Source organism: Gekko japonicus, unplaced genomic scaffold (assembly GCF_001447785.1).
Source record: "Gekko japonicus isolate JY-2015 unplaced genomic scaffold, Gekko_japonicus_V1.1 scaffold3340, whole genome shotgun sequence".
NCBI lineage: Eukaryota > Metazoa > Chordata > Lepidosauria > Squamata > Gekkonidae > Gekko > Gekko japonicus.
The window spans coordinates 39,334-49,690 of record NW_015173782.1 but is presented as its reverse complement, the minus strand read 5'-3'; the positions used below and the strand labels follow the sequence as shown (position 1 = coordinate 49,690).

General features: G+C 45.0%; 1 long non-coding RNA gene across 1 annotated transcript in view; it reads left to right on the top strand.

Moving 5' to 3' along the window:
- LOC107120770 overlaps positions 1–6,740 on the top strand; it is a 9,049-nt gene extending 2,309 nt beyond the window's left edge. Inside the window, exons 3-7 of the long non-coding RNA XR_001482835.1 lie at positions 231–286; positions 907–996; positions 1,294–1,455; positions 5,771–5,827; positions 6,635–6,740. This is a non-coding gene — a long non-coding RNA (uncharacterized LOC107120770). The remainder of the gene's footprint in view (positions 1–230; positions 287–906; positions 997–1,293; positions 1,456–5,770; positions 5,828–6,634) is intronic.
- The last annotated feature ends 3,617 nt before the right edge of the window (positions 6,741–10,357 follow it).

Here is a 10,357-nt window from a genome sequence, read left to right as displayed (position 1 = left end):
GCAAGAAGTCAGTTCTGGCTTTCCTCCAACTCCTTGGAGCATGCAGTGCTTCTGACGAGACGAGGAGGCATCACCTCCGTGTCTGCAGAAAGCTCTAATTTTCTCCATTATAGGATGCTTACCTTAGAACTTCCCAAAGTGCCTTTGTGGAAAAGATTGGAGCCCTGGTCTAATGGAAGCCATGGGAGTTACTGTTATGTAATAGCATTCCCTTCCATCTCACCCAACAGGTGAAAAGATAATCTGACAGAAGCTGCCTTCTTACCACAGCCTGTTCAGAGCACAGGTAAGAGAGATTCTTCAACCCACCTCACAGGGTGTCTGTTGTGGGGAGGGGAAGGGAAAAGAGTTTGTAAGCCGCTCTGAGACTCCGAGTGATGGATGGGGTATAAATCCAATCTCTTCTTCTTGACGGGAACACTGATGTTTTCACTTGCCATCTCTCAAACCAGTGGAATGCATGTTAACCAAGAGCTGTGGCTTAGTAAATAGCCACTTGATCTCCAACAACATGCAAGAACATGGTGGAGGGACTTTGACTCTTCAGACTTGGTTATCTGGGGATGTCACTCGACTCTCCTATACTGCTGTAGTCTGGAAGGAATTTATTCCGTTGTAGACCTTTTTTGACCTATCTGCATGTGCTTGTGGAAGTTATCATAGGTTATCTCTTGAGGAAACTGCAGAATGGCGCTGTCTTATAGAAGGTAGCATACCTCTCAGTGATTTTTCCCCTTGGAAATCATGGGGGCTTGAAACTTGGCTTTGTAAGACTGATATCAGCAAATGTGCAAGACAAAACTGGACCTTACTTGATGTCCTTAAGAAGCCTGAGTGGTTTCATTAGAGATTACTGCATGTCTTTCTGCAAAAGTTTGAATGTTGTTTATGTATTTTGAAAATCAGGTCTCATATGAAACCATTCTACAGCTGAAGCAAATGGAATACAGGTGTCCTTTTGCAGCAGAGAAGGTTCCCTGCAAGCTGTTTTGCAAGGTACAGTTTAGATCGGCTGTTTTGTTTGGGGATGGTTTTTTTGTTTTTGTGGGATTTGCTACTTTCTAAGATGAAGAGATCTGGAATACGAAGGTGGGCAATTTCTGACTCCTCCTGATCCCTTTCCCATCAGATCTGAATACCGGTCTTATGGTCAAAAAGGAGGGAAACTAAAATGCAAGCTGGTCTTGCCCTCTCTGTGGGGACAATCCCACATAGAATGAGGCTGGCTTGAAACAGCTTTCCTGGACCTTGATGGATCAGCATTACTGATAACGGTCTCCTTTATGGTTTCAGGAGACCTATCACTGGCACCAGTAAGATGTGGAGGGGAAATGGATGTTAATGTGCCAGCTCATGGTATACCTCCTGTTTGCGTGGATGTTCTTTGCTCTACTATTTCCCAAACTGCAGTGAAGTGCAGCAGATTCTGAACAGCGCTACAGCTGAGCCACATAGGTAAGAGCCAGTATGTTGCAGCGGTTAAAGTGTCAGGCTAGGACTATGGAAATGCGGGTTTGAAGTCCTGCCATAGAAGCTCCCTGGGTGACCTTTGGCCACTAACATCCCCAGTCTAACTCAGAGTGGCTGTGCAGATAAAAGATCCGGGTATGTCATTGTGAAAACCTTGGGGAAGAGTGAAATGAAAACGTCAATGGCGAAGCAGCAGTAAGAATCCTGAGTTTGGTAAGAATAGGATGGGAGGTGTATCTCCATAATCTGTGTAATCCGCAGGGGTCATCTGGGGTCGGAACAGTGATCCGGCAGCCCAGGAGCCAGCACAAGTGGTGGTGAGCCCCGCCACTCTCTCTAGAGTCGCGCTCCCGTGCCCCTCCCTCGCTGAAAGCTCTTTGCCACCACGCTCTTGTGGCCCGCCTGCTCTAGAATGCCACAAAGCGCAGTCAGGTGTTCCCTAAAGCAGGGGGAGCGCCAGGGGTGCTGAGGGAGTGGGCGGGACGCCCTCGGGCTCAGGGGCAGGCTCGCCTCGAACTCTTAAAAAAACTTCCATTCCCCTTCCCCTCAACCCCCCCCCCCCCCAAATCACTGGCCATTCACTAGAAAACCTTGTGTACCTGTGATTGAGCTTTGTGGACAACTGTAAATATAATAAACATCAGATGTCACAGCAGCAGCAAAAAAATTAAATAAATAAACTTCCAAATGGTGCTTTCCAGTTTCACTGCCCATTAAAGGATGGCTATGCAGAGTCTGGAAGGTTTCAGAAATGTCAGTCTGTGATATTTAAAAAGGAAACATCGACAGATCCAGTACTGGCTCTCCCACATCACACGTGGGTTGGCCTTTGAAACATGCTTTTGTCATTGGAATGTCACTGCTAAATCAATCCTGGAATCCAAAGAAACCAGAAAATAGCCTTTGTCAAAAATATTTTTTGAAAATCCACTGGGAATTTGAGCATGCTCCATTGAAATGAATGGGAGCTGCAGAGTAGTAGAATGTGCACAGGGGGAGCTTCTGGTGGCAGTTCCATTCTGCAGCTGTTGTGGCTGCCACCCCTCAGACCATGCTTTATATCCCAGGTTCATGGGCACCATCGTGCATTTTAAAAGCCAGTGAAAATGCAGCTACTTACATTTGGGCGCTTTCCCCCCTTCATGCCACTTCTTATTTTTCCCATTGCCTGTTTGTGATAGTTCTGTGAAAAATTTGGGTTGCCAGCTACCCAGGAGGACATAATGTCCTCTTCCTTTAATAAAGGCTTATTATGTCAACATGGGCAGGTGAAGCTTTTCATTGCATGGAGGTGAACAATATCACCTAGTAAATAACACCCCCATTGAGCCTCTGTTAAGGGGACAAGACGTTTTCTTTTCTCCAGGTCGTTGGCAACTCTTGAGTAAATTATTTTTATTCATGGCCTGTTCTCTAACCACACAATTACGCTGAACATATAATTAGAGTGAACCATAGGGAACTAAATATCCTATTCTGTTTGAGTTTTTAAAAATAAGCTATTTGGCATTTGTGTTTTTCATTCTTCCTAAAATGTATTTATGCTTGAAAATTGGTGGGGGCCAGGGGGGGCAGAAGGTAGCCTCACCTAGTGTGCAAAAAAACCTGGCACCGGCCCTGCAACCATTTAGGGGGTTAGTTATGGCCTTTTGTGGCTGTAGAAAGAGGTCTGGTAAGCTAAAGGGCTTAATTGCTTTAAGAGGTTGTGATTTAATGGGGGTGGGGAGAACAGTACAACTTTAAGCACCCTTTGTCAGTTGTCATGTTGGGCTCAGAAATGCTTGATTTGGGCATATTTTATGGAGACGTTGCAATTAGATAATTCAGATATATTGTACCAGTGAGATATGTGTTTAAGTCTGTTTAAATGATCTTAAATGCATCTCTTGCTTGTTTACAGTTGACCTGCATACATGTAGAGCTGCTGCAGCATTTGAATGTTAAAAGCTTCTAAATCTAACACTAATCCTACTCTATTCAAACTAGTTGGAGTTCTGCCACTTCCAGTGATGTCAGGGGTGTGTGGCATATGCAAATGAGTTATGCTAATGAGCTCCTGCAGCTCTTTTTCTACTAAATGACCCCTGGTAATCAGCCTTGAGTCCCAGTAGGAAAGGAGGGCTATAAATAACTTAAAATAAAATGTCTCCAGCATTCGTATGGGATATCCTAACCTTTGGAGGAACTAAATGCTAAGTGTTCTGGCTGTACTCCTTAGGTATCCCACCTTTCCTTTCCTTGCAGCTCTCCCCCACCCCATGCATAGTTCTCCCTATGTCTTCTTCACAACTGTGCTGTGAGATAGGTTAGACTGAGAGACAGTAAGTGACCAAAGTGAGCTTCATGACAGTTGTGGGGATTTCAGCCCAGGTCCACATCCAGCACACTAACAACTCCACCACATTGGCTCCTAATAGATCTTGCTATGGCCCCCTGTCCTAGTTGACATTGGATGTATCCACACCTTAGGCCTGCACAGGCTTTGGGCTATATGCAATTGGCTGCTTGCACAACTCCTGAGTAGATAAGGGAATCCCTGAAAAACAGCTGAGGGTAGGAAATACCATTGATCTACTGAGCAAAGTTTAAGAACATAAGAGAAGCCCTGTTGGATCAGGCCAATGGCCCATCCGGTCCAACACTGTGACACAGTGACCAAAACCCTGGTGTCATCAGGAGGCCCACCAGTGGGGCCAGAACTCCAGAAGCCCTCTCACTGTTGCCTCCCAAGCACCAAGAATACTGCCCTAGACATAGTGTTCCAACTATACCTTGTGGCTAATAGCCACTAATGGACCTCTGCTCCATATGTTTATCCAATCCCTTCTTGAAGCTGTCTGTGCCTGTAGCCGCCACCACTTCTTGCAGCAGTGAATTCCATGCGTTGATTACTCTTTGGGTGAAGAAGTACTTTTTATGTGTTCTAAGCTTACTGCTCATTAATTTCATTGAGTATGACAGGCTCGAGAGTGGGATGACAGCCCAGGGGGGTAGGGGATGTGTCCTGGGACTGAAATGACAGGTCATTCCACTCCCAGAACTCTCCTGCTACCCCCAGGAGCTGTCATTCAACTCTGGGACCAGTCCTTCCAGTCCCAGAACTCTCCTGCTACCCCCAGGGGCTGTCATTCCACTCTGGGGACTCTCATTCCAGTCCCAGAGCAGTGTATTTGTGACCAGAGACCTTAATGGAAGATCCATTCCGCGTTTTCTTTGCAACTCTTCTTGAGCGGTAATATATTTCAATGGAGCCGGTGCAAGTCAATTGGCATTCCTGGCTCCCATTAGTCTTGCTACTAGGGAAAAGGGTCACATGAGACACTGTTGAAACATCTTCTAGGTTCTTTGCCTTGAAAAAAAGAAAATCAGCAGTGTTCTCTTGAAGGAACATGTATGGTGTAGTGTGGAAGCTAGAACCAAACAAATATGGCTTTTGGCCTTAGAAAGCAACAACATTGTACCTTCTTACCTGCTGGGGCTTAAAATCTGCTGTGAGAAAGTGAATTCTGATTTGCAAAATGGCAAGTAAGAATCACACACACACACAAACACACTGCAGTTCCAGTCCATATTGGTGCCCCTCATCACTGCGTTTAGGGCCCAGTTGCACACTTGGGTTCCCATTGGAGAGAATGACATGCGCTTTGGCCACTTGTGAATAAAGATCTGGACTTGGATCCTAAAACCTTCCTTTCCTTTGCGCCCTTCTTTGCATTGGTGGTGGAAACACTTCTCTGCTGTGCTACACAGGCAGAGCATGTTCTGCTGCAGAGAACTACTTCCATCACAGAAACAAAACTTAGGATCAGTGCTTTGGCTTTCTGGGGATTGGTTGCTTAAGCAGTGAACCGATTGCTTAAACGGGGACCAGATTATCACGCTGTAGTGTTTCCTGCCTGGTCTTCGTGTTTACAGCAGTCCATGCTTTTCCGAATTCCCAGATTCCATTTTCTTGTCACTATTTTGCTATTCATCTTGCCGTTCTTGCTTGTTACCACAGGCTGTTTCATAAACACAAATGTATAAAAGATTACAGTAGTGTTTCCCAAGCTTAAAACAGTTAAGAGCTAATGTGGTACAGTAAAGTAACAGACTACAGTCTGGGAAGAATCAGGTTCAAATCCCTGTTGTGCCATGACTTCGATCCAGTTAACACTCAGCCTCACCTACTTCTTAGGGTTGTCGGGAGGATGAAGGGAGGGAGGGGCAGAAGGAGGTTGTGGACTGTTTTGGGATCCTCATTGGGCAGAAAGATTCATTGAATGGTTGTTTGGTGACAAGCTTCTGTTCTCCTTTCTAGCAAAGAGCCCCGTTTCCCTGAATTGGACTGTATGTCTCTGCTGGCCACTTCAGCAAAGTAAGTCAAAGCTGCCAGCAATATCTTGTTAGCAATCTGCATTAACCTGTATTAAGCAGCATGTCAACAGCTGCTCTATCTGTGTTGAAAACACCTGGTTGGTGTTCAAACGGAATATCTCCTATGCCTGGTCTATGATGACTCATGTTTCTTATGGTGACTGCTGGATGAATCCTGCGGATATGGGGCTGAGACAAGGCAGTGGATGAGGGAGGTTCTCAAAGGGGTAAAGTCTTTTGGCAAGTTTGGTCCCTAATAGTTGCTGTGTGTTGAACAATGGCACCCATCGCTCTGTATGAAGGGTGACTGCTTGGGAGGGATGAACATGCTCAGATTATTTTATAGGGTTTAATTTTGCATTGCAGTTTTCCAGGGAACAGGAGAAGAATAATAGAACAGAGCAGTTATTTTTTTCCCCTTGGCTAACAGTGTTTACTGGATGTGTTAACATGAATTAAACTAAAGGCAGCAGAGTCCTTCCCCTGAAGTTGCCTCTTGGTGCTGGTATTCAAAGATTAACTGCCTCTGGACTGGAAGTTCTCTTTAACCATCTTTGTGAGTTCTCCGTGAATCTGATTTGCTTTTAAGCCATCCAGGATAGTAGCCTGCATCCTCTGGCTGTAAATTTGCACTGCAAGCCTTCTCGTCTTTCAAAATTGATCACAGTAAAGTATTAATGATTTTCACCTCCGTACATATTGCAGAATAAGAATATACTCTTAACATTTGTATTTTGCTTGTGTACTCAGTTGTATATTGTGTATAATGGCAAACTTGTCAAATTAATACATGCTTGTTTTACCCTAGGATTTCAGAGGCTCCTCAGGAGTTGAGGCTGTCTACCAAGAAGCTTCCGGAATGCTATGTACATGTTTTGCAACTGATTTGATGACTATGTGGAATTAAAGGACTTTCACCGTTTTCCTGTCTGCAGTGTTTCTCTTGCTTTCTTCCACAAGACTTTTGAGTATACATTAAAAACCTGTGCTCATCAATGTTCCCTCTAAGCTGTGGAGTCCTGTGAGCAAAAATTCTACTATGCGAGCTACTGGCATTAAAGTTGTGAGCGAGTGATTTGGCTGCTGCATAAATTAGTTTGCTCTGGAGCCCTCCTTCCTGAGCTAAGACAAAAACGTGTGAGCTGGAGGCTAAAAAACTGTGAGCTAGTTCACACTCAGCTAAGAGGGAACATTGGTGCTCATATAGGATCTGTGAATTGGATCCTTGGGTGCCAGCTGTCTGGCAAGGTGACTGGTTTTTGTTCCTACAATCCTTATGGGACCCTTTCTGGGGCTGAGTGCTCTTAATTTTCCTGTTTTAAGAGTAATTTTATCCACCTTATGAAACAAACAATATTCACAGGGAAAGCTTGGAATAAGGGGAATGGGTGTCTGATATCTTATTCCATTCTGTTAAATTATTAAAATGCATCGCTGACGGTGAAAATCTCACTCTTGCTGGCAACAAGATTGGGTGCTGAAGTGAAACTGAGGGGTTGGGCCTACTTTCTTCCTGAAAGCAAAGCAGCATACTGGCTTTCCTCCGCCTAACTGGAGCAAGAGGTGTTTCAGAAGTGATCAGGAGACATCACCTTCATATCTGGAAGTTTACATGTGTCACAACTGCTTCCATGATGGGAGGATGCTTGGCTTCCTAATGTTTTGAGACTGGTGCCCCAGCCTTCCAGACGGCCATATTTTTTGGGGGGGGGGGGGTTGGCTGTGCTGTTGCGTTAGCCAATGTGGGTTAGGGTGCCTGTTCTCTGTTCTTAAAAGTTCCCCATGGGTTCAGATTCCCAGTCAGCTGTGAGGCTTGCTGGGTGACTTGGGGCCAGTAACACTTTCTTCCTCAATTTAACCTGCCTCATGGGTTTGTGACGGTAAAACGGAAGGAGGGACAACAATGTGTGTTTTCCTGAGTGGAAGAGGAAAAAGGCTTCCTTGCTGTGTGAACTGAGTCCTGTTTAAACATGGGATGCTAAACTTTAATGGTCTGTGTCTTATGTCTCAGTGGCAAACCAGGTGGTTGTAGGCTGTTCACAAGCACTGTTCCCTCTAAGCTGAGTTAGTGTGAGCTAGCTCAGAGTTGTTTAGTCTCCGGCTCACATATTTTTATCGTAGCTCAGGAAAGATGGCTCCAAAACAAACTAATTTATGCAGCAGCCAAATCATTCTCTCACAGCTTTAAAGCCAGTAGCTCACAAAGTAGAATTTTTGCTCACAAGACTCCACAGCTTAGAGGGAGCATTGTTCACAGTCTAGTAATATTTATTTATTCAACTTATATCCCACTCCTTACCCTACTTTACAAGCAGGGCTCAGGGTGGAATCCAACAGTTATATATACAATAAAGTCAACCTTTTAGTCTTAAAGCCAAATGTTACAATTAAAAACCTAACAGTCAATCTACCATATCAGATAGTGTCCCAACAATCACAAGTGGCCCCCCTCCCTCAACTATCCAATGACTGCACATGGGAAAACTCTTGAAGCAGCCAATGAGTAGGTTATGGTTTCTCACCCATGACTAAACAACCAATAAAAAGGTAAAGGTTCCCTTGCTCGAAAGCCAGTCGAATTGGACTTGGGTTGCGGTGCTCATTTCTGTTTCAAAGCCGAAGAGCCAGCGCTGTCTGAAGACGTTTCTGTGGTCATGTGGCCGGCATGACTAGACACCAAGACGCACGGAACGCTGTTACCTTCCCACAAAAGTGGAACCTATTTATCTACTTGCAATTTCTTGCTTTTGAACTGCTAGGTTGGCAGGAGCTGGAACTAGAGACGGGAGCTCACTCTGTCATGCGGCACACTCGAACTGCTGAACTACTGACATTCCACAGCCTGCAGTTCAGCGTCTTAACCACTTGAGCCACCGCAGCTCCTTAAACAACCAGTACAGTGGGTGAAAAGCTTTTTTTCTGCCTTCTGTGCTTGAAGCTTCTATCAGATTACTTGCACGCTTGAACTGGCTGCTTCAGAAAAGCCATATTGATGCTGGCTAGCTTCCTCACCTTCATGTTTGCTTCTGTTAATCTGCTCTAAAAAAATACACAACCAGCAAAGATTGAGTAGTATGGCCGTTAATTCTATATACATCTGCTAAGCAATAATTGTGTTTTCTAAGAAGCTCAGATGAGTCTACACAAGTCTGCCCTCTTGTTTTCTTCTTAACATCCCTGTGTGATTGGTTAGACAGAAGCATCTGATTGGCCCCCAAGGCCCAGTATGTTTTGAAGTAAATGGTGATTTGATTACAAAGGGTAGCTGTGAGTTTGTCCTAGCAAGAAGGGGGGGGGGGGGGGTGAAGTGGCATCTTAAAGATGCAACATTTATTCCAATAAGAGCTTTTTGAGAGTAACAGCCCACTTTGTTAGGTGATGGGAAATTGTAGCGGGACATCTTAGAGTGGGCTGTTACTTAATAAAAGCTCATGGTAATGCTTTGTTTTTAAGGAACCCCTGGATTATTTTTGCGGTAATTTGGATCCTCCTGGTTTTAGGCACCGGTAGCCACACTGGTTCTATTAACATCCACAGTACAAAAAGTTTTGTGTATATAGTCACCACAATCCAATTAGTTTTTGAGTGCATTGCATCTTCCTTGAACGTCACACTCCCTTTGCTTATAATCTGAACAACCAAAGGAAACACAACCCATTAAGTCAATTTCCTCTGTTCCTCGTGTATTTAATATATTTATAAACCACTTTTCTTCCAATCACAAAACTTGATATAAAGGTGCCTTTTCTCCAGTTCTTCACTGTAAACCATGTTCTTCCTTCAAGCTTGGGCTGAAAAGTTATCACTGAATAGCTCAGACATACTGACTCAGATTTGGTGGCTCAGGGAGTCCCTCCAGTTCAGATTTCTACATGAGATGGGGGCAGGCAAGCCACTTTCTCTCAGCCTAATCTGCAATGCAGGGCTAATACTGGCCTACTTTACAGAGTTGCCGTACAGACCATAGTGAGCAAAGTCCTTTGGAATGCTAGAAGCATTCTATAAATGCTAAGTGTGTACAGGACGGCACACTCTTGGCTCTAGATTTTTTTTTAAAAAACCTAGTTTTCTGCCCTGACTTAAATGGTCCGGGCTAGCCTTATTTTGTCAGATCTTGAAAGCTAAGCAGGGCCAGCCTCCTTACTATTTAGATGGGAGACCACCAACCTGAAGCCTGGGGCGGCGGGAGTTTCTTTGCACGCAGCTTCTGCGGCTGGCTGAGTGCCTCTTCTGCTTGCCCACCTCTCGCCTCTGCACCTCATCTTCTGCCAGGCATGGAGGAGCCCAGCTCGCCCAGGCTTCTTGCCTCCTGCTGCCTTGGCCCTCTGTTGCACGGGTGAACTCGTGGGCACTCCATGAAATTGCTGAGCGGTCGGGTTAGAACGGATAAAAGGAAGTACTTCTTCACCCAAAGAGTGATTAACACTTGGAATTCACTGCCACAGGAAGTGGTGGCAGCTACAAGCATGGACGGCTTCAAAAGGGAATTAGATAAGCATATGGAGCAGAGGTCCATCAGTGGCTATTAGCC